This window comes from Nomascus leucogenys, chromosome 3, assembly GCF_006542625.1.
Source record: "Nomascus leucogenys isolate Asia chromosome 3, Asia_NLE_v1, whole genome shotgun sequence".
Classification (NCBI taxonomy): domain Eukaryota; kingdom Metazoa; phylum Chordata; class Mammalia; order Primates; family Hylobatidae; genus Nomascus; species Nomascus leucogenys.
In genome coordinates, this window is record NC_044383.1 from 36,506,711 (window position 1) to 36,531,210 (window position 24,500).

At 49.2% G+C, this 24,500-nt stretch overlaps 1 protein-coding gene across 2 annotated transcripts in view; it reads left to right on the forward strand.

Annotated features, from left to right (window-relative positions):
• SLIT1 (slit guidance ligand 1) overlaps positions 1-24,500 on the forward strand; it is a 188,355-nt gene that overhangs the window by 57,943 nt on the left and 105,912 nt on the right. The gene's annotated exons all lie outside the window — the stretch shown is intronic.

Genomic DNA, 24,500 nt, shown 5'->3' on the forward strand with positions numbered 1-24,500 from the left:
GTGGACTGAGGAGGGGAGAAGAGGGCCAGGGCTGAGGCCAGCCTCACTTACAAGAGGCAGAGGGGCCGAGGGGGCTGATCGCAGGAAGGGCGGGAAGAAGGTGTCAATGCAAGGCCCGAGAGCAGGGGCTCGGTAGTGCATTTGCTCCCTGACCCTGCATGGTGGGTTCCCAGGGGCTTCTTGGAGGCCAGTGTGGGAGCTGGGTCTGTTCTGAGCGGCTGCTTGTCAATTCATGAAAAAGCTTTGCCTCTGGGGTTTCTACCTCTCGTCCCCAAAGAATCATTGCTTTAATCATATATGAACTGGAAAGAACCTGAGAGAGGTTCTAATTCACATCCTGTCTTTGCAGATGAGGACAGTGAGGCCTGAAGAGGTGGCAGGAGTTCCTTGGAGTCATAGCTGGGTGGGAGCAGAGCTGGGAGCGGCCCCAGGGCTGCTGGTTTCCCCGCTGTGCTTTCTTACTTTGCTGGAGTCCTCCCTGCACACTGGTTGGTGCTGAAGCCACCATGTGCCGACACATGATCCCTGAAGCTCTAGTGAGTGTTTCTTTGTAGAGTGGAACTTGTACACATAGAGGTGAGGTCTTGGAGGCTGTTTGGCTCATCTTTGTGCCCAGAGGACGTGGTTCCTGATGAGGTCCTTGCTGGTCAGGCTGCTTCTGCACATCTTGAGTGACCTGGCACTGTCCAGGAGAGATCCTGAGTTCATTTCCTAAGGAGGGAGTGAGCTGCGTCTTCCTGGCATCTGGTAGGCACTGCCTAGACACTGTCCTAACTTACGGACAGCATAGGGCTGGAAGAGCCCTTTTCTTTTTTAAACTATAAGGCTTGGCTGATGAGTCTGATTGGTTTGGATACTTTACAGAAATGTCAGACTGGAAACCAACTTCAAAACCTTTTTTTTTTTTTTAAGATGGAGTCTTGCTCTGTCGCCCAGGCTAGAGTGCAGTGGCACAATCTCGGCTCACTGCAAACTCTGCCTCCCAGGTTCACGCCATTCTCCTGCCTCAGCCTCCTGAGTAGCTGGGATTACAGGCGCCCGCCACCATGCCCGGCTAATTTTTTTGTATTTTTTTTTTTTAGTAGAGATGGGGTTTCACTGTTTTAGCCAGGCTGGTCTCTATCTCCTGACCTTGTGATCCACCCACCTCAGCCTCCCAAAGTGCTGGGATTACAGGCGTGAGCCACTGCGCCTGGCCTTCAAAACCTTTAAAGCCTGAGAATGGCATAGATGGGAGGAGTGTTTGGCCGTATGTTGTATCTGGGAAAAGGTGACTTCTGAGCATGCTCAGGGAGATGAGAAGGGCAGGAAGTGCCAGGCGAGGGTCACAGGTCTTGGCTTGAGCCTTGGCTCTGTCTCTTGTTGCTGTGAGTCTTGAGCAAGTCACACCCATACGTGGGACTGAGGGGCTTCCTCTGGAAAGTTCTTCCAGATCTAACAGCCTGTGAGCTCTCAGGATCTGCCCAAGACCAGCCACTCATTCATGTATTCCACAAATGTTTGCTGAGTGCCCAACTAGGCATCAGTGAGGTTGGGGAATGCCTCCTGCCCCAGCTGTAAGGTGGAGCTTATGGGCTGGTGTTGGAATCTGTCAGTCAACAAGAAAACCCTTGTGCATCCCTCAGACCTGCTCTCTGAGAGCCAGTCTCTGGCCTTGAAGTTAGTTCATCAGGTAAAATGTATCAGTGAAGAGGTTTGGTTCCTGGGAAGCAGGGTGGTGGAGATGAGGCTTTTAAAGACTCATCTCCACCATCCTGAACCTCTCAGGTAAAGGCCAGTTTGGACTCTACCACTTTTGGTGGCTCCTGAAACTCCTCTGGGGATGAATGTGGTGTGAACTCTAAAAAGCAGTGGGCGCTGCGTCCGATTCATTGTTCACCCTGTGGGGTCTTCGTCTCTAAGAGACACCCATGTCCCACGTGTCCCATGTGCACGCGCATGTCTGTTACAGTTTATAGCCCTCTCTCATACCAGCTGCATCAGATGTTCACACAGCCAAGGTGCTTTCTGTGTAAGCGAAACAGAACCTTCACATCGGAAAGTTATTAAAAATCTAATACCTAGTTTAAAAAATTAAATAAGACGGAGACATATAAAATGAAAAGAAGTCTCTGTCCTATTCCAGATCTTGAGGTCCCCTTCCCAGAGACAGCTACTAAAATAGCTTCATGTGGAGGCTTCCTGAAATGTTCTCTGCATATGAAAACACAGGTATTCTCTCTCTTTCTTCAGAATGGGAGTTTACCTGTTTATTTTCCTCCTGTAGAGCTAACAGACCACTGTATATCAGCACATCTGCAGCTGGTGCTCCTGTTCTTAACACCACAGACTCAGACTCCTGTCTCTCTTTTTTTTTTTTGAGACAAAGTCTCACTCTGTCACCCAGGCTGGAGTGCAGTGGTGCAATCTCAGCTCACCAAAACCTCTGCCTCCTGGGTTCAAACGATTCTCCTTCCTCAGCCTCCTGAGTAGCTGGGATTACAGGCGTGCACCACCAAGCCCATCTAATTTTTGTATTTTTAGTAGAGACAGGGTTTCGCCATGTTGGCCAGGCTGGTCTCTAACTCCTGACCTCAGGTGATCTGCCCCCCTCAGCCTCCCAAAGTGCTGGGATTACAGGCATGAGCCACTGCGCCTGGCCTGCTTTTTTTTTTTTGACACAGGGTCTTGCTTTGTCACCCAGGCTGGAGTGGAGTGGTGTGATCTTGGCTCACTGTAACCTCCTCCTCCTGAGCTCAAACGATTCTCCCGTCTTAGCCTCCTGAGTAGGGTACTGCAGGCGTGCACCTCCAGGCCTGGCTAATTTTTGTATTTTTTGTAGAGACAGGATTTCTGCCATGTTGCCCAGGCTCACACAGTCTTATTATATGTATTTCATGGAGGGACATTACATTGTTTTCAGTCTTTTTGCTCTTATAAACATTGTTACAAAGAAACGTCCTTGTTTGTCTGACTCTGTGTTCTCACATGGCAAGATCAGTAGGACCAACTCCTAGAAATGGAGGTGCTAAGTCAAAGAAAAGATGCATTTTACATTATGATGCCTATTACCCAGTTGCTGTTTAGAAAAGCTGTTCTATCTTCACAGTATACAAGAAGCTCTGTTTCTCCACACCTTCTCCAGTATTGAACATTCTTGACATTTTTCACTTTGCCAGTTTGATGGGCTGAAATACATCCTGTTTTAACTTGTATTTATTTAATTATGAATGTGGTTAAGCATCCCATTTTAATGCTTTTAAGGCCATTTCTGTTCCTTTTCTGTTAAACTACCTGTTTGAATCCTTTGCCTATTTCTCTATTCCATCTTCATTTTATTAAGAGTACACTGAAGCTCAGAAAGGGTAAGCAACGTATGTTGGGTCACACAGCAGGTAAGTGGCAGAGCTGAGACTAGAACCTAATTTTCCCTCTCCTGGTTTAGTGATTCTTCTAATGTCCATGCTGCTTCTCTGTCCAAGGGCTGGACTAGGTATACCTAGTGCTCCTGGGTGGGGAAGGGACCCCATGCTGTGTATTCCCAGGGGTCCCATTGGCCCTGAGTGGAACATGGGGGTACCTTTGAGACTGTCTGCAAAGCTCAGCCCTCTCAGGCTGGAATTGATTCTTAAAGTGCTTCTAAGTCTTGTCTCCCCCTGGGAAGCCGGGTGCGCACCCCAGTGGACATTTGCTCCTAGGTGGTTAGAGGTTTACCCTGCAGCCTCCGCAGAAGAGATCCAGCTGGCATTATTGTTTGTACCCATGAATTATTGATAAGGCATGAAATGGCCTCAACCTTGGAATAGCAAAGCTCGAGGGAGGGCAGCCACCACACTGAGGAGGAGCATGGGGCTGACAGACCCCCCTCCCTGGGCCCCAACCTTCTCTGGGCCAAAGAACACTTTTGAATGTCGAAAGCCTTCATAGTCCTCCTCTCCCCTGCCCTGCCAGGTTTTGGTTGGATTTTGAGCATGTGTCATTTAAGAAAATGTGCGGGGACAAGAGCTACCTTGAATTTCCTACCATTTTTCATATTTAGATTATTTAAAAATTTATAAGGTTATGCATACTCATTATAAAATTCAAATATCCCAGAGCTGTATCATGCAGAAAGTGAACTCCTGTGTGGTCTCACCCCCGAGGCTTCCGCTGCATAATGCTGTTAAGTGGGTTTGTTTTTCACTCATCCCCTGAGCCTACATACATGTGAAGAGAGTACTGTTTATTCAGGCAACAATGTCTGCTAGAGGGATTTGAGGACTCCTTGGAACATATCCTACTCCACGTGACGGCTGGTCCCTCTGCTTGAGAGCTGAGGCTTTGTGGCTTTGCCGTGGACCCTTGTTCTTGTGTTTCAGTTGCCAGCTGTTGAATTTTGTGACTGGGTCACTGCACTATGTTTCCACTCTGTCTCCAATTTTTTTTTTTTTTTTTTTTCAGACAGAGTCTCACCCTGTCGCCCAGGCTGTAGTGCAGTGATGCAATCTGAGCTCACTGCAACCTCCGCCTCCCAGGTTAAAGCGATTCTCCTGCCTCAGCCTCTTGAGTAGCTGGGATTACAGGCACCTGCCACCACGCCCAGCTAATTTTTGTATTTTTAGTAGAGACGGTGTTTCGCCATGTTAGCCAGCTCGTCTCAAAGTGATCTTGACCTCAAGTGATCCACCTGCCTCAGCCTCCCAAAGTGTTGGGATTACAGGCATGAGCCACTGCGCCCAGCCTTTCTCCAAATTTGCCTAGCATTGGGCTTGTTCTGAAATTGTTTGAGGACGGTTCAGACATTTTGGTGGAAAGGAATGGCCCAGTCTCCCCATGCACAGCATTCTTTGCCAAATGAAGGGAGGTTGCTCTACTTCTTCTCTTGCTAGATGGCTTACAATTTTACATTCCACAGGAATTTTGAAGGAATCTATTGTTTTGCAGAACTGTGGCATGCTGATAAAAGGTGTCAGATTTTTAGGGAAAAGCTACTTGACATGTGTGACTTTTTGGCAATCCCTTTAGGGAAGGCCGGGCATTGACTTCTGAAGATCACGTCTTTGGGAAGAGCATGACAAGATCTGTGACATGTGACAACTGTCACTGCAGTTCCCTAAGCCTCAATTTCTTCATCTGTAAAGTGGGGATGATAATAGCATCTCTGTTTTGGGGATATTGGTTGGGTTCTTTGAAGGGTGTTTAAAGCCCCCTATGCAGGGCTGGCCTCCACAAACATTAGCCCCTTTTCCTTCCTGGATAAATGACGTCTGTTGATGAGGACTGGAGTCGAGGGGCCTGGAGATGCTGGAGGGGATGAGCCTCAAGGTAGAGACAGGCGAAATAGACAGGTGAAATATAGAGCTGCTGAGCAGGTGAGGCACAAACTTGGAGGCTGTCTGAAGAACTCCGAGAAGAAGCAGCTCTAGGATGGACTTTCTAAGCCAGATCTAGTTTGCTGGCACTAGCAAGCAGCTTCTGGACAAGGAGCTCCCAGGAAGCATCCCTGGCATTTGGCAAACATTTGTTGAATGAATACAAGGGCTCCCCTGATGCTCTCTGAGCTCCTCTCAGATGTGCCTTCCTCACACTCCACTCTGGGCTTGTACACATTGTTCTCTTGGCCCGGAGTATGTACCTCCCTGGACAGATGCACAGGCACGTGTGTAACATACTCACACACACACTCACATACACATCGTCCAGGCCATGTCTGTTATCCTCCGGGTCTCAGCTGAAACACCACTTACCCAGCAAGGCTTCCCTCCTCACCTCGTGGGCTGGATGGGGTTCCTCTGCCACGTGCTCTCGACACCATGGCTTCACCTTTTCGTAACAGGAGTCTGTTTCCCTTGGAGAGCTGGGGTGCACATCTGTGTTCTCTGTGTCTGCAATACCCAGCATGGCCCTTGCTATCTATTAGATATTCAGTAAATGTTTGTTGAATGAATGAGGTAAGAATCATCTTCCCTTCTGATTATTGTTTACTTGAAAACAGGATTTCAGTTGCCTACAATGGAGTTGTGGGAACCTGTTGGTACTCATCTCAAGACGTGGGAGACCCCATCTTCCATGTTGCTGAAATCCTTATCTCTGTAGCAGCCTCCCTCTCAGAAATGTAGTTGACTCTGTCCTTGCAAGGGAGCTGGAGAAGTAGCACTGGAGTCAGAATGTCTGGCTTCAAGTCGAGGTTCTGTAACTTACTAACTGGATGACTGTGGGCAGTGGCTCTATCTTTCTGCACCTTGGTCTCCCATCTGTAAAATGTGTTGGTTAATTCCTGTGGTTACTTGCCTGATAAGATTTTGTGGATTAAATGAGATAATCCAGGAATATATTATAGCAATGATCAGGTAGCGCGTGCTCAATAAGTAGAATTTGTTCTTCCCATTAAGCCATATGTGTCCATCTGTCAAGAATCTGGCATTGGTAAAGCAATGGGGTTGAGCGGGACTACAGCTGATGAGGCAGGAATGTGCAGATGGAATGGAGCTAAGGTAAGAACTACACGTCTGAGAGGTCCTGCAGAGGAAGGCAGGAAGGAAATTGGATGTAGCAAGAAGCCAAGGGGTGGGCTTGCAGAATCACTCTGCACTTAGCCCGAGGGTTTTCTGGTGTGTGATTAAGACTTGGGTTCGGATCTTGGCTCCACTACTTGACACGATGCATTATTTTGGGTGAGTTACTTCATCTGTCTAAGCCTCAGTTTCCTAATCTGTAAATAGGTTAATAATGGTGACCTCACAGAATTACTAAAGGCTTAAATAAGAGACTGTATGAACGGCACTTCCACAGGCCCTGGTGCGTAGTTGGGATGCATTCGTGTTTAAGAAGGGAAAGCTGGTGGGGCTCTGCACATGTTTGAAGGGATGGCAGCTCCAAGAGCAGAGTGGACAGATCAACTCGTGCTGGTGAGAGATTTCCCAAGTCTGCAGAAGGGAGGGGGTAAGCCGACTGCCTTCAGAGTGGCTTCTCAGGGTGACACCACTTATTGTGTAATTATGGAACAACGCGCATAAAAGTGAAAATGTGGGTCCAGATGGCAGGCCTTCCATGCTGTTGAGAGGCAGAGCTAATGAACTTAACAAATCACTGATAATTAATTTTCAGAAGCCAAAGGAAACTGGGGAGCAATGAATAGGTCTACAGAAGGAGGGAATGCAAAGTAGTGCCAACTGTCAGCCTGGGGAGAGGTGTGAGATGCTGGCACTTCCAGGCCAGGGAGACCATCTTGACATCTAATAGTTTTGGTGGGACAGAGCCGGGAGAGAGAAGGCGGTCCAGGTAATATAGTAATAGTTGTGACAGTATTGGCCAAGCTTGACTGAACCCTTCTATGTGGCAGGAACCATGGTAAGCATTTTATTTGGATCGGCTCTCATTTCAGGCAGCTTCTCCCGTAGGGTAGGCAGAGAGAGTCAGAGTCCAGTGGCTGACAGGGGCCTTTATCTTAGTACCATGGAGCAATGAGGCAAAGTGATGAGAATAGCTAATATTTACTGAGCACTTGCTGTGTGCCAAGCACTGTGCCGAACTCTTCTGGAGGTGTCGGCCGCTTAGCATCATCAACATCCTAGGAGGAGGCACAGAGAGGGTGGGCAACTTACCCTGCGCCCTCAGCAGGATGCAAAGCCTCTGAAAATGTGGAGCCAGGAAGGACTGTGCCGCCGCTCAGAGCCGCCCGTGCACACAGTGTGAAGCAGGATTGTGAGTCAGGAAAGTGCGTTTCGGCTCCAGTACTCCTGACACAAGTCCTTGAGCCTGCCCAGAGTTTTGTTTCTTTAACTGTAAAATGTGAGCAGTGGATTTGAATCAGGAGGACACACACTTTTCAGACAGCAGTCCTGTGTATTCAGGTAAATCTCACAGGGCACCGGAGATGTAAAGCAGACATTGGAAAGGAGGGTGGGGTCTGCTCACTCGTGGCCCCTCCTTTCTCACAGAGCCCCAAAGCCGTTTGGGACTCATTTGGGCAGCTGGGGATGAGCTCAGCAGTCACAGGGAAATGGTTGTGGGGAGCGGGCCTGGCACACTGTCTTCTTGCCCAACCCTGGGCTGAATCTGACCCTGCACTTACTAGCTGTGTGGTCCTAGGCAACTAGTTTAACCTCTCTGAGTCCTGTTTTGCTCAACTGTAAAATGGAGATAAAACTTCTTTGGGTATTCATAAGGATTAAATGTCGTAATGTTGTAAATCTCTTAGCTCTATGGATGGTGCCTAATAAAGGCTCAACTAGAAGGTAACTGACAGATAAATGTTTGTTAAATGGATAAGTACTTTTGAATCTATATACATATACATATGCATATATGTATATATATATATCCCTTTGAAAAAAATACGTATTTCCTCCTAAACTTTCGAGACTAAGTGAGGAAGAATTGGAAGCCCCAGGAAGATGGGCCAATCTGCCAGCATTGGGCATATTTGCTCCAGGTGAGAACGAAGGGATTGATCTAGCTGATGGGGTGAAATGTTTGAGTCCCTTTGTCTTCCTCACTGGCTGCCAACACAGAGTGGGCGTCCACCGGGGCCCTCCCCACCGCTGCTGGGCCACCTCCCACCTGTCCCTGGGAGTCAGATGCAAAGCCAGGGAGGATGGGTGAACCCAAGGCACCGTCTCCTGAGTCCTCCCAGACCCTCCCGATGACCTCCTTGTACCGCCCTGTCGCACCCCACCTTCTGTTCACGGCCCATCAGCTGGCTTTCTCCCTGACTGCACTCGGATTTGAGCCATTGTGAATTCATGTTTCCAGATTAATTAGCAAGGCCCCATGTCAGATGCTAACTGGAACCCAGATGTCGGCTTGGTTCCTGCATCAAATCATTTTGTCCCTGTAATTGAAGAACACGGAGGCAGCAGCCAGGCTGGCCAGACCCCACTAGCTTCCCCCGCCCCTTTCCATTAAAAGAGAAGTAAACCCACTTCCCACCTGGGAGGATCAGGGAAGGGGGATCTGCCCACCATTTCTGTGCCAACAGGATGGTGATGAGCTGACCCCTGACCTCCCTGTGAGGATGGGGTTCCCCTGAGGAGTTTCCCGTGGGTTTACAGGAAGGTGAGAGGGGTGGTGAGGACGGAGAACTCTTCCTAATTTTGACTTTAGCCAGACACCCATTTCCCAGGCTAGAATACTGCCCCTCCAGGGGAACACAAGAGACCCCAGGCAGTGCCTGCCTGAATGGCCCATCGCTGCTGGGCTGCGTGGAAACTTCCAGCTTCGGGGTCACGTTGTGCATGCCTGAGTGAAACAGACATGTCAGAGCAGGGATGTATTTCCGTTTCTCTCCAAGCCATATGTTGTGCATGTGTGTGTATGCCTTTTGTTTTTTAGCTATAATTTATTGGGCACTTAATATATCCCAGTCGTCACGGCTAACATTTCACATGTACTGTCTCATTTAATCCCCACAGCAATCCTATAAGAGAAGTTTTTTTATCCCCATTTTTTCTGATGAGGAAATTATGTATAGTTCAGAGAGGTTAAGTAACTTGCCCAAGGTTACGTGGCTAGTGTGTGACAGAGCTGGGGTTTGAATCATTCGGTATGTCTTTTAAATGGAAGCAGTAGTTATAGGAAAGACAAGCCACGTTTCCTTCCCCCTTAAGAATGTGTGTTCTCCTGGCCAGAAGAGGTGAGAGGTTTGGTCTGGTCATACTTTCACCTTTTCTATTGAAGGTCAGAACCTACGACGGCCATTTTGGAGATAGAGGAGCGCTTTGATGGGTGGCACAGGAGATGCCAAGGGAGGCCAAGAGATGCATGGGCTGGAGTCTGGAGTGTGCCCGAAGCCTGCAGAAAGCCCTTAAAAGTGGGGAGTGGGCTCTGACTCCATGGCTAGGTCAGTGCCCCAAGTCCTGCTGCACCAAGAAGTGGAGGACAAAGTCCTGAAGGCCCTGCATTCTTTGGGAAGTTCATGGGCATCCCAAAGCTGAGGGTTCAAACCCAGCTCCAGCTTACTCAGCCTGTGACCTCAGGCTGCTCGTGTCACCTTTTTGAGCCTCAATTTCCCCATCAGCAAAATGGGCCTAAAGCCTTCTTATACCATACAGTCCTTGTAAAGCTGCACTGAGTATTATGTGATATTCAGACCCTCAGGAAATGTGAGGGTACTGTGATGGGGCCAGACAACTCAAAACGTCTCGATTTAATAAAGCAGAATCTTAAATAGTAAACGCAAAGATTTGGAATAGCCATGCTCAAACACTAGAGAATGAAGAACCTGTTTGTTAAAAAATGCAGATTTCAGAGCCTTACCCCTGACCTTCTTACTGAGAATCTGAGGCTGGAACCAGAACTCTGCATTTTGACAGATCCTCTTGGGGTTTCTGAAATGTATTCATTGAGCTTTCATTCTCAGACACATTTACAGAATATTCAAATATAAGAGCCAGCAGTGACTTCAGAGGTCTTTTAGGTCCCTCCTTCATTCATAGAGAAGGTACTTAGGTTGTAACTCAGAAATGAGTTGTCCTCAGGGAGAGCCAGGAGTGGATCTTAGTTCACTGATTTTTCAAAATAGTTGCTGGTAACTGAGTGACTTGCATGTGGGTCACTTGCATGGCCCAAGCCTCATGGCCTTTTTGAGACTCAGCAACCGAAAAGATTATTTATATACTCTCAAATTCTACCCCTCCGATTTAGGTACACTGTCACCAGGTGGCAGTAGTATGCTATAGAGCCTCAAGTGTTGTTCCTGGAAATCTACACCCTTGTGGATTTATAACCTTGAATAGTCATATCCCTTTTTTTTTGTTGTTAACATGAAGACAAACACCTTTATTATGCTAGCTAAATGCAAGCAAACATCAAGCAAACATCGACATGGAGAGTATGTTTAGAGCAAATTTTCCAAGCAAATAAGTTATTAGAGACAGGAAGCTATCTTTCCTTATAATTATTTAATAGACATTGTTCTTAGTCCTTTATCTCCTTGTAATTTTTTTTTTTTAATTTACCTGCTTTACTCTTTGCACACCCACTTCACATGCTTTATTCTCAGATCTTTCAGGGTAGGGCTCCTTGATGTTGGAACTCATGTCCCTGGAACTTCTCTTTATGTCAAGTGTTTTTCTAAGTCTCTGTCTCATAGAAACACAGAGATAAAATTGCTTTTTTTTTTTCTGATTTCATTTTCTCCTCTCTCTATGAAGCAAGGTATTGGCATGCCTCTGCCACTCACTGTAGTTAGGGATGGGGAGGGAGGGAGAGAAAACAGTGTTGGGTATTGACTGTGGACCAAGTTCCAAGCCATATGCTTTCCTGTTACCTTGCAACAGTGGGCAGCAGAGTGCGTTGTCATTTCACAGACAGGTAACAAGCTGACGGGTGGAGGGAGGGGGCGGGCAGGAGTGAATCCCAGGTCTTTGGAGCTCCAGAGCCCACCCATCCTCTCGTTTCCATGGTGGGCTGGGGATGGAGGGGATGTGGGCTGCCAGATGCTCCCCACCCCTACAGAGGAAGCCCAGATGCTCTGGGGTGAGGACTAGGCCTGGTGACAGGCTCTCCCACCCCCAGCCTGCACCAGAGAGGAGGCAGGAACACCTGGGACCCTCCCCCTGGGGAGCCCGACTGCATGGCAGCTGCTTCGCTGGCATTCTTGAGAGTGTTAATTGGGCAGGACACCCAGCCCCCAGCCCCACTGCCTCCTGAAATGAGCTGGACCAGGGACAGAAACCCCACTGCCCGCCAGGCATAGAGGAGACAGGATGGGCTCCTGGTCAGCAGCTCAGGGAGGAGGCCCAGGATGCCGGGCTAGACCTGTGGGTAGTGGGTGCTCCTCATCAGGGAAAGCAGTGTTGACCCCAGGGCTGCGGACAGGCCCTAAGCGGGAAGAACCTGGAATCCTTGCAGTGGGCTTCTGCTAGCTCAGGAGGCGGTCTTCTCTAGCTGGAGGGAGGAGGTGAAGTGGGGTGGTGATGAATTATTTGAATTATTATTTCTCTCTCTCCTCCTTCTCTTTCTCCTCTCCTACTGCTGCCTCCTCCTCTTCCTCCTTCCTCATCATAATTGAAGACTTATTCAGTACCTGTTTGACCCAGGCTGCCACCAGGACTCTCCATATATTATTTCATTCTCATCTTTCAACAGCCCATGAAATGTATTTTGTTGATTCTACTTTTACATTAAAGCTCAGAGAGGTCAGGCAACTTGCCCAAGGTCACACAGTAGGTGAATTGGCACAACCAAGGCTTGGATGAAGGTTTGACTCCAGAGCCTGTGCTCTGTCAACTCAGCCCCCTCCTTCTCACACCCTGCCCATCAAGGACAGAGCACTTTGATCTTATGGGAAGGTTCCCTTTATCCCTGGTGCCCCAGTCCTCATGGGAGGAGTCTATGTTTTCAAAAGACTTGGAATCTGACACAGGCTTCCTTTCTGAGCCTTGGCTCCTCAGAATGAAGAGCAGAGAAACACCATTTTCACAGTACAGTGAGAAGGCCTGGTGGCTCATAGGTGGGGACTGGATTTCTAGAGAAGGACCCAGGATGCCCAGGTGCCCAGTGCTGCTGTTGCTGTTGAGCCTCCCCTCAGCAGTGACCCAGTGACAGAAAGATAGGAGGGACTCAGGGGTCATGATGCCCAGGGCTCTTCCAGGCCTGGAAGACCTGGTCAGTGAGAGCCATCAGGGAGCTGAGGGCTGCTGGGAACACCTTTCTCGGACTGTGGTGCCTGGCTCCATGCTCCTTATCTCCAGAGAACATTTGCAAACTTACAGGCACCCAGAATTGGCCCCTGGACCTGTGAGGGGTCAGTGAAGAAACTGGAGAGGTTTCAGGTCTCCAGAGCTGCTGAGAGGATTTGAAGGCATGGATGTGGGCCATGGGAATGAGTGGGCTTACTCTCTGTTCTCCAGAAGAAGTAGGATGAGTACCAGCAGGCAGGTCTCAGGGCAATTCCAAGGAACAGCAGGCTGGGAGTGGATGTTGAGCCTCAAGCAGTAGTGAGCTCTCTGGCCCTGGGTGAGGTCAAGCAGAGCCCAGGTGGGCAATCCCTAAACCAACCTTACGGGGAAGCCAGGAAGGGGCCCCTGCGCTGGGCCAGCCTTCAGACTCCATGATCCAAATGTTTCCTTGAAGCTCACATGGCCTCTGATGTTGCAATGGGAAGGACCCTTTTGTGCTCTGCCAGGTCAGTGCTATTTGCTGAGCATCTACTCTGACACCAGGCACTGATGGTGGACAGACAGCAGAGACTGTCATGGGTAATGGCAGGAACCGTCACAACAGCACGAGGTGCCATTTATCATGTGCTAAGGGTTTTCCATCATTATCTTATGGAATCCCCTCAACAGCTTTATGAGGCTGGAATTATTATTATCCCCATTGTCATAGAGGAGGAAACTGAAATTCAGAGTAGCCAAGAATTTGCCCAACATCACACAGCTGGTGAGGGCTTGGATTTTTATTTTTACTTTTTGATTTGAGAAGGCTGGGGAGACGAGCTTCCTTAGGACTCTTCCTTGAGCTAAGGGATGACTCTAAGTATCCAGGTAGATGACTCTATCACCTACTTTGTACTTTTTTTTTTTCTGTCTGAGACAGGGTCTCACTTTGTCACCAGGCTGGAGTGCAGTGGTGCAGTCATGGCTCACTGCAGCCTCAACTTCTTGGGCTCAACTGATCCTTCCACCTCAGCCTCCAGAGTCGCTGGGACTCTGGGACTACAAGTGTGCATCACCACACCCAATTAATTAAAACATTTTTGTTGCCCAGGCTGGTCTTGTTTCCCAGGCTAGTCTTGAACTCCTGGCCTCAAGCGATCCTCCTGCCTTGGCCTCCCAAAGTGCTGGGATTATAGGTGTGATCTGCTGCACCCAGCCTGTACTTTTGATCTTACTAGGAAGACTTCAGAATGTGCAATAATTCCCTCTGCTGTTTCTATGTTCACTTGGGCCCCCTTTCCACCAGCTGGCCTCCCATGGGCAGGCCCCAGAGTGGGAGTCGGTGCTTCTGAGGGGACTCAGGGCCTCTGTGGCTGCTCCATGTTGACCCTAAGTGTTGTGGTGAATTGTCCTTTGCTCCCCTGGCTTGTAACATTACCACCATAGACAGTTACACTGTGACGTGGTCAGAAGCTGGGCAGGTGGGTGCTCCTTTGCTGGGTCCCTTGTCCTCACTTCCTGCCTTGCTAGGACAGTCCCTGAGTATCCTGAGGGGCTGGGAGAGCTGGAGTGGCTTCAGGCACCTGGTAGCGGGGTGGATGTCTTCCCCTCGATGCCTTTCTTCCACCCCTGCCCTGCCTGGGAGTGTAGTGAGACTCTCCATGTGACCGTGGGCATGTCTTTATACCAGGTCAGGCCACCCTTTGGAAGACCCATAAAACTCACCTTAAAAATCCTAAAAGAGGCCGGGGTCACGCCTGTAATCCCCGCACTTTGGGAGGCCGAGGCGAGCGTATCACCTGAGGTCAGGAGTTCGAGATCAGCCTGACCAACATGGAGAAACCCTGTCTCTACTAAACATACAAAATTAGCCGGGCATGGTGGCGCATGCCTGTAATCCCAGCTACTCAGGAGGCTGAGGCAGGAGAAACTCTTGAACCTGGGAGGCAGAGGTTGCAGTGAGCTGAGATCGCACCATTGCACTCCAGCCTGGGCAACAAGAGCAAAACTCTGTCTAAAAAAAAAAAAAAGGCCGGGCGCGGTGGCTCAAGCCTGTAATCCCAGCACTTTGGGAGGCCGAGGCGGGCGGATCACGAGGTCAGGAGATCGAGACCATCCTGGCTAACAGGGTGAAACCCCGTCTCTACTAAAAATACAAAAAATTAGCCGGGCGTGTTGGCGGGCGCCTGTAGTCCCAGCTACTCGGGAGGCTGAGGCAGGAGAATGGCGTGAACCCCGGGAGGCGGAGCTTGCAGTGAGCCGAGATCGCGCCACTCACTCCAGCCTGGGGGACAGAGCGAGACTGTCTCAAAAAAAAAAAAAAAAAAAAAAATCCTAAAAGAAAAATGTTCGGGGCTGAGCATGGTGGCTCATGCCTGTAATCCCAGCACTTTGGGAGGCTGCGGTGGGTGGATCACCTGAGGTCAGGAGTTCAAGACCAGCCTGACCAACATAGTGAAACCCCCTCTCTACTAAAAATACAAAATTAGCTGGGTGTGGTGGTACATGCCTGTAATCCCAGCTTCTTGGGAGGCTGAGGCAGGAGAGTTGCTTGAACCTGGGAGGCAGAGGTTGCAGTGCCACTGCACTCCAGCCTGGGCAACAAGATTGAAACTCCATCTCAAAAACAAAAACAGAAACAAAACCCAAAAAAAGAAAGAAAAATGTTCAGAAGAGCTGATTCGGATGGAAAATCCTTTGACGTTGCAAGAGGCTGTATATCAAATTATATACAATTATAATCAATGCATCTTTGTAGATCATTAGAAAAAATCATCAGGGACACAAAAATGACCACTAAATTTGATATTGCTTTCCAAGATACCTTTCAGGTCTAAAATCCTCTGATTTCAAGATTCTAGTGGCATCCAATTGCTTATTTAAAACATTTAATAACTGGGCGGGACGCGGTGGCTCATGCCTGTAATCCCAGCGCTTTGAAAGGCCGAGGTGGGAGGATTGCTTGAGCCCGAGAGTTTGAAACCAGCCTGGACAACATGGTGAAACCCTGTCTCTACAAAAAATACAAACATTAGCTGGGTGCAGTGACATGTTCCTGTGGTCCCAGCTGCTTGGGAGGCTGAGGTGGGAAGATTGCTTGAGCCAGAGGGCAGAGGTTGAAGAGATTGTGCCACTGCACTCCAGCCTGGGTGACAGAGTGAGACCCTGTCTCAAAAAAACAAAACAAAAAACAAATTAACAACAGATCATGGGCTTTGGAATCAAACAGTCTTGGGTTACAGATTGCATGGTTTTGTTCCTGATACTGGACTTTTCTAAATCTCAATTACCTCATCTGTGAAATGGGGTTGGTAGTACCTCATAGTGTGGCTGTGAAGATAAAATCAGGTAGTGCTGTGAAGGCTCAGCACAGGTCCTGCCCATGAGTGTGGATTATCTGTCCTGGCCCATTGCTGTATGTGGTCCTGGGACCTGAGGCCCAGGAGACACACACTTTTATTTATAGCATGCTCTGAATTCATGTCTCCCAGCCTACGGCTGTGGATGCAGAAAGAGGAGCTCAGAACCGTGAGAGGATGGAGGAGAAAACAGAGAGAGCTGGTGCCAAGGGGTGAGTATCACAGGGTGCTCTGTCGGGGAGTGGCGGAGCCCGGCAGTGAAGCTTGGCAGAGGCTCCCTGGAGGAGGGGGCATCATTGCTGGGCTCTGAGGGTCCAGGAGACCTTAACTAGACCAAAAGTGAGGTGAAGAAGGGAAGGACAGAGGGAAAAGCCTGTGTAGCCTTGGACAGCGAAGGGAACGTGGTACGTTTGAGAACCCGCAAATGGAGCCGAGCTGTCAGGTCAGGGTGTGGGTGCGAGTGGGAAGGGGCAAGCTTGGCACGTTCAGTCAGGACATGCCATTCTGCTGAGGGGCTTGGCTTTAATCCTGAAAGTGATGGGAAGGCTCTGGCAGATTTTAGGCAGCAGAGAGGCACAAATTCCCTCACAAACAGCATCCTGTGGTCCCTGGGCACCTGAGTCTTATTTTCATGGTGTGTTAAATTGAAGACGATGAGTAACAGGGCGGTGGGCCATCTGGGTACAGATGTGAGCGTAGACATAAGCGTGTGTTCATGGAAACGAGTGAATGCTCCCAGGTGAGCTGCAGCCGGCTCCCGCAGCAAAAGCCCTGTTTGTCTGACACCAGGCACTTCAGAGAATAGGCATTATCAAAGCAAAACATTTGGTTATAAATATTTATAAATATGTGTTGGATTGAATTGCGCTTTGGTTCATTCACCATTTGTGTCTATAAATATTTGAGCGGCTGCTTGGCATCATGGAAAGACGCAGTCTTTGTAGGCGTGGACAGACAGGGTGTGTTTGGTTTCTCTGCAGCAGGAGCAGCTTGATGACCCTGGCCTTGTCACTTCACCTATCAGAACTGTAGTTTCCACGGTGATAATGACACCCATCTTGCATAGTGGCTGTGAGAATTAGAATAATCTCTGTAGAATCTAGCGTGTGTCGATGACATGATGGACACTCAGTGAATACAGCTATTCCTGTTCATTTGTCTCTGTGGTTTTTAATGACTCGGACTCTTGGCTGGCCATCTGAAGCATTTGGAGTCCCTTTTTGCCTTCAGATGTCCTTACCTATATTAGGGTCAGCCCTCTTTCTTTTCTTTTCTTCCGTTTTTTGAGACAGAGTCTTGCTCTGACACCCAGGCTGGAGTGCAGTGGTGCGACCCCGGCTCACTGCAACCTCTGCCTCCCAGGTTCAAGCAATTCTCCTGCCTCAGCCTCCTGAGTAGCTGGGATTTCAGGCGCCTGCCACCAGGCCTGGCTAATTTTTATATTTTTAGTAGAGATGGGGTTTCACCATGTTGGCCAGCTGGTCTCAAACTCCTGACCTCAGGTGATTTACCCCAAAGTGCTGGGATTACGGGCATGAGCCACTGTGCCTGGCCAACACTCTTTTTGAAAATAATGCTTTAGAAATGACTTTTTGATAACAAAAGAAAATTTAGAATGTGTCTTGATGTATATGTTAGTGGCAAAGCATAATAATAAAATGAGTATCCATGAATTCACCACCAAACTTAAGCAAAAGAATGTAGCAAAGCTGCAGGAAGGTCCCGTGCCCTCTCCAACCCAACCCCAGCCTCAGCTCCAGAGGGAACCTCTGTACTGACTTCTGTGTTTATAATTTCCTTGATTTTCTTTTTGGTGTTGCTATATAGATGTATATATGTAAGCCTTAGCTTAACTTTTGCTTATTCTCTGACTTTTTCATAAAGGAACCAAGCTATGTATATTCCTTTGTAAGAGGCTGGTTTTATTTTTTATTTTTTTTGGACTCAGAATTACATTTCTGAAATTCATCCATGATGATGTGGACTGTGGTTCATGCATTTTTCACTATTATGTGGCATTACCACGATTTGCCCACTTTCTTTTTGGTGTGTATTTGGATTGTTTGAAGGTTTTTCCGTGCAAATAATGCTTGGAACATCCTGGCAGGTGCCTCCTGGTGCACAGTTGGGAGAGCTTCTTCGGTGAATACCTGGGAGTGGAATTGCTAGGTCGTGGGCACGTGCATCAACTCTACTGGGTCTTAGCAAATCATTTTGCAAATGTAAAGCCTATGAGGAGAGGCTTTGTCATCGGAACTGTTTTGATTAGGCATTGGGTGAAGGGCTGGCACCTCTATATGGTTTCAAGCCGTGGAATTGTTTCTGTGCCTTCTTCCCAGGCACAGAATGTCCTCGTTCCATGACAGGCAGAGAAGGAGCCAACAAATATTTTAAAAATAAAATCTAGTTTCAGTGATTATTGGGTGGACAGTGGGTCAGTGAATAAGGGATTGATCCTTTGCTCTGTTTGGGCCCTTCTGGGAAGGCATTAAGGCTCTGTCCTAACTTCTGCCTGGGTGTGGTTTATGAGTAAACTGAGCTGAATAGAGTGTTCTTTCCCCCTCAAATTCTGGCCCATTTGATGGAGGTTTGTAAGAGAAGAGCCAGGAGGACTGGGCTGTGTCTGCCCGCTGGCTCAGCTTGCACCCAACAGCTTGGCGGGGACTGAGAGGTTTGTCGGTGATGTTTCTCTTTAATGTGCTACAGAAGGGAAATGAGATGACTGATCAGGCACAAAAGCTGTGGAGAGCACACACGCCAGACCAGCCCTCACCCCTCCTCTGTGCACCTGCCACTCCAAGGCTCAGGCAGCACTCTTCCAGTATTTACTTTGAAATGTTAATTTCTGAACTCCATCGTTTCATCCCTTCCTCTCTGTTTGACAAGGCTAATGGGGTGAAGAAGGAAGATGGCAGAGTTAGAGAGAGCAAGAGATGCAGGCAGCGGCAGGAACCCACAGCTTCTCGCTGGGAAGGTTTCCTGTTGGGATGTTTCCAGAACCTTCTTCTGATCACCTCTCCTCCCTGAGCATCTTGGAGGCAGTCCTTCTGCCCTACTTTCTTCCTTTAAGCACCTCTGGAGAGAGTAGCTGAGGTTGCAGATGGTCTCGGAGCACTCACTGCTCATTACAGATAGGAGTGCTGGCATCATTATTGCTAAAAAGAAATCCATTGTATTTATTGTGACTTACTGTCAGGTACTGTGCTAAGCTCTTGAAATGTCTTTTCATCTATTTCTCACAGTAACTGTGAGGTTGGCTTTTTTCTTTTCTTTTCTTTTCTTTCTGGTGGAGATGAGGTCTCTTTATGTTGCCCAGGCTGGTCTTGGACTCCTGGCCTCAAGCGATCATCCCACCTTGGCTTCCCAAAGTGCTGGGATTATAGGTGTGAGCCACCGTGCCTGGCTTTTTATTTATTTTTTTAGATTGTAATTTTTATTTCATGTTTACAGATGAGGAAACAGAAGCTCAAGACGTAAAGGAACTTGTCCTTTGTCACTGCACTCCGACCCTGGGCCTGTGCGTGATCTCAGGACCACTGAGTCCCGAGTGTGGCTTTTTTTTTGAGACTGAGTCTTACTCTGTCACCAGGCTGGAGTGCAGTGGCGTGATCTTAGCTCACTGCAACCTCTGCCTACCAGGTTCAAGCGATTCTCCTGCCTCAGCCTCCCGACTAGCTGAGACTACAGGCACATGCCACCATGCCCAGCTAATTTTTGTATTTTTAGTAAAGACAGGGTTTCATCATGTTGGCCAGGATGGTCTTGATCTGTTGACCTTGTGATCCGCTGCCTCGGCCTCCCAAAGTGCTGGGATTACAGGCATGAGCTACCACACCTGGCCGAGTGTGGCTCTTAACCACCAGCCGATGCCATGTTGGGCGTTTTGTGAGGGCCCCATTGGGTGGCTGCTCCACTGTTGCCATGGGGGAGGTGGACATTGGAGTGTGCTGGGGGCACTGCCAGCACATGGAGCCTGGGCCCTCGGGAACTCTCGATTTGGTGGAGGAAATGGACAAGTTAAAAGCATGAAAGCTCACATTTACTGCATGAGCCAAGCGCTTCCTGGGAACTATTTTATTCACTCCTCAGCACTGTTACTCTCCTTTTTTCACAGAGGAGGAAACTGAGGCATGGAGAGGTGAAATGATGTGGTTAAAGTGACAAAGGAAGTGGCAAAGCTGGCATGTAAACCCGGGCAGCAAGGAGAGCCTACCCTCCTACCCACCTCCCTTGCTGTATCTTCCAGAAGGTCCTCACAGAGGTGCCCACAGGGTGCTGATGCCACCCCAGGGGAGGGCACAACCAGCCCTACAGAGGAGGAGGATGGTAGGGGTCACAGGACTTCCTAAGGGAGGGAAGATGGGAAGAAAGGTGGGCAGCTCAGGCAGTGAACACTGGGGCAGACACCTCAGGGCAAGGAAGAGCTGGGCACGTGTGTTTGTGTCACTTAGGATTCTTTTTGCCCCTGGACTGGAGCCTCACCCCTTTCATCTCTCTTCGTGCAGCGCTGCTGGTCCTGCCCTCAGGTTAGCAACCCCTCGATTTGTCTTCTCCTCCTTTGTGTGGGTGACATGGGCCTTGAGTGTGGTTGGTGGGCAGCAGGGATGGCACCTCTCTGTCCCCAGCCCGGCTCCTGCTCGAGCTCCCCAGGAAGCTGGCCCCATGGGTTGGCTCCCTGTCTTCCACCCTACTCACAGCTCAAAGGGCAGCATGTGGGAGTGGGGCAGGGTCTTTGAGCCTTGGCAGGGCCTTTGAGCCTTGGCAGGGCCTCAGCAAGGCAGGACCTGAGCTTTCCCAGCCGGACCTTTGGGGAAGCTGCTTGTGCATTTCCTTGCAATTTCCTTTTCCAAAAATTAGCTGGGCATGGTGGCATGTTTTTCTTTAGTATTCTTCAAATATTCCTCTATGGCATAATGAGAAAGGTCTTTGAGAACAGGAATTGGTCCATGACCAAAAGGGCTCCAGTGTCAAGGGGAATCAGCAGAGCTTTGGGGGCTCGTGTGATGCAGTTAGGATGCAAGGTATCCAGGGAGAAGGGGAGGCCCGGGGAATAGAGGCGGCGTCCTCTGACCGGCTGCCCTGCCTTACCTGGGGAGAGATCGGGGTTTTATTTAACAAAGGAGATGGAGTGAGTCTTTACAAACTAAGTATAGAGTTAAAATAACAACACGTTACCGCTGACAAAGCATGTTGCCACGTGCCATTCCATCCAGCCTCAGCAGCACGTGAGCCAGCTCAGGTGAGTGTGTCTCCAGGAGGCCCCTGCAGTTGCAGGGGTAATTCCCCCAGGTAGAGTGATTTGTCTTTTGTTTCCAACATCTTCCTGATGGTATCCCTGTTGGGTACCTTTTCTGGCTTTGGGCCTGTGCCCTTGGCAAACATCCTGGAGGACCCTCAAGGCTCCCTCTTGCATTGTGACTGATAGCTCAGAGTCACTGCTGTACAGAAAGTTCAGATTACTGCCAGCTCTGAATAGATTACCCAGGATTACTGTGTGCCTTGACATTTATCAGCTGCTCCTCCGCTGGTTCCCCAGTCCTTGGACAGTGTTAGGATGCATGTCGCTGCAGATGTGGCATTTCTCTCCCAAAGAGCATTATGCCTGTCAGTCCCTTGAGCTGACATTTCCAGGGTAGGCTTACTCTAGGGTTCAGTTATCAAAGTATGAACTCTGCCAGCACAGCCCTTTCTGGACCTCTGGCCTGTCTGCTCAGGGGTAGAGCGGCACAGCACAAAGATCATAGCCTTGGGGCTGATCCCTGGTCTCTAGATTGTCTCCACCATGTGTGAATGACCTAACTGGGCAAGTTTAAAAAAAAAACAAAAAACTTCAATTTGTTTCCTTATTTACAAATAAAGATTTCCCCCAAATAAGCCTACCCCCCAGGGTTATTGCAGGGACTAAATGCAATAACACTTGCACTGCGCCGGGTGATAAACACTCAGTACCAATTAGCTTCCTTCCTTTGCAGTCTGGCAGACCTGAGTCAGATAAGGCCTGATCAGGGGCTCAAATGATGCTACCAGGGCCCAGGTTCATTCATTCATTCATTCATTCATTCGTTCATTCATTCATTCTCTCTCTTTGTCTCACACCCTCCCCTAGTCTGTTCCACATAGGACTGATTTCTGATTCTCCCCTTCTTCATTCATGTCCCAAGATGTTTATAGCAGCTCCAGCTCTGACCTTGCCTTACCTCCAAGTCCCCCAGAAACGACATTAACCTCTGCTTCAAAAGTCTCACACCATCATAATGGCTTTGATGGGATTCTGTTTCCATCTGGAACTAGCCTCTATGGCCAGGCAAATGATGGGCTGGCCCTGGAGCTGGTCATCTCCACCTGACCACAAGACCAGAGTTGGGGAGGGGCGGATCTCCAGACAAAAGTTGGGGTTACCACTGGGAAGTCCCTGGGAAGTAGGGTGAACAGAAGCTGCAGACAAAAACAAAACAAAACAAAAACCGGTGGATGCCCACCATGGGTACCATCTGTGGGACCTTCTTGCCTGGAGGTTCTGTCCCGTATCCTGACCTCCTGCATGCCTTTCCCGGCATCCACCTGATGATGCCCTTGGCGGAGGCCTCTGGACCAGATTCTGGGTATGGTTGTCTTTCTGGCTGGTCAATTTCTCTGTTTTGTTCTTGGCCCTGGGCAGAGTCTGGGCTGAGGCTAACCTGGTGAAATGGCTTGAAATGTTACCTGTGGCCTCCAGAGGGGCCATGGCTAACAACAGTTCATGTGTCCTGGCCCCATTTTCACCTCGAGCTCCTTAATTAAGACCCTCCGGAGATGCCCTGTGGTCCTGTGATTTATCCACATCTGGTTAGGCAGTCGTCTAGAAGATTCTGACCCCGGTTTGATCTGCCATCTCTTCTGCCCACTTCAGAAAATCATGTGGGAGTTCATCAGTCTTTAATATGTTTTCTGTAAAGACAGGGATGGTGATTTATGTTCCCTGCTCTCATTACACCACGGTCACTGGAGGCCCCTGCGATGTAGCCAGAGCGCTCCCTGCCACTGACTTGGCAAGGAGGGCCTTGGGTTCCCTTTCATCTGGTTCTTGCTGCTCCTGGGGCCTCATTTATGTGTGCAAGGTGCCCTTTCTGCAGACGCAAGAGCTTAAGTGTGGCCAGGCAGCCCCGCTCAGCCTTTTTGTGTATGTTTTTGAATCTCCTCATCTTTATCATGACCTGTTTTTATCTTGTCAAATAACTTACCTGCATCTATGTTCGGAGACGGTGGTGAATGGAACTGAGTGGTCATCAGATTTATTTTTCCTGCTGACTTTTTTATGTTAAGGAAGGGGCATGCCCCCCTTCTTTCCCTTTATAATTATACTGGTCCCTAGGACACTGGGAGAAGCCAGCTCTGCCCCCTCAGCATCTTGGCTGAGTATCGGCCAGGTCTCTGTCACGTGGAGGGGGCCAAATAGGAGTCATGCATTTATTGGTGTTATTCAGCTGAATTTAAAAGTGGCCTATTCAGCACTGGGGCTAAGCCCCGCAGATAAGCTTGGTAGGTCACCATCTCACGGGTGGTGACAGGGGTGGGAGATGGGGTTTCCTGGGGAGATGAGACCAGCGTCAAGGATGAGATATCCATGAGTGACCCAGCATGCTTGGCCATCCATGGGAGGCATGACATCCCTCTGGGGATGCATGAGGGATGAATTCATGGAGGAGGTGGCCTTTGAGATGGGTTGTGATGTTGGGTAGGACTTCAGGAGGTGCTGAGAGGAGGAAGGAACTTGCACAGGTGAAAGCAAAGATGAGGGAAGATGTGTGGATTCAGGGAGAGGGAGGCTGTAGCTGGGCACATGTGGTGGGGTGGGAGCTGGAGGTGTGGATTGGGCCTTGTTACAGGAGCTTGCATCCAAGAGTGAAGGGTCTGGGATGCCTCAGTAGGCAGACAGGTGTTATTGAAGGCTTTTGAGTGGGCACGTACATTTGCTTGTGTATGGAGTGACCGGATAGAAACTGAGGTGTATAATAGTTGCTGGTGTTAATTGAACACTTACTACGTGCAAGGCATGTTCCTAGTGCCTTACGTGCATCATTTTCTAAATATAGGTCACTCTTCTGTTTGGAACCCTCTGATGGCTACTGCTTCATCACAGTGATATCCAAAGTCCCTTCCCTTGACTACTTTTCCCCTTTCTCACTCCAGTGACCCTGGACTCCTTGCTTTTCTGTGAACACCAAGCATATTCCTGCTTCCAGACCTTGGCACTGACTGTTCTCTGTGCCTAGAATACTCTTTCTCCCAGATACCCATGGGGCTCACTCCCTTCTTCCTTTAGGTCTTTGATCAAAGGCCTTCCCCGCCACCTAGAAAAAGGTAACTCCCACTCGGCACCCCCAGTGCTTTTACCCCTCACCTGCTTGATTCTTCTCTGTAGTACTCCCCTCCACCCGCTACCCCACAGAATATGAGCTCCACGGGGCAGGGCTGTGTTCCTTGCTGTATCCCCACCCCAGGAACAAGGCCTGGTGCACAGGGGTGCTCAGCAGGTAGTTACTGCATGAGTGAGTGTTCTGCAGTCTGCACTCCCGCCATGGGAGTTGCCTGTCATCATCCT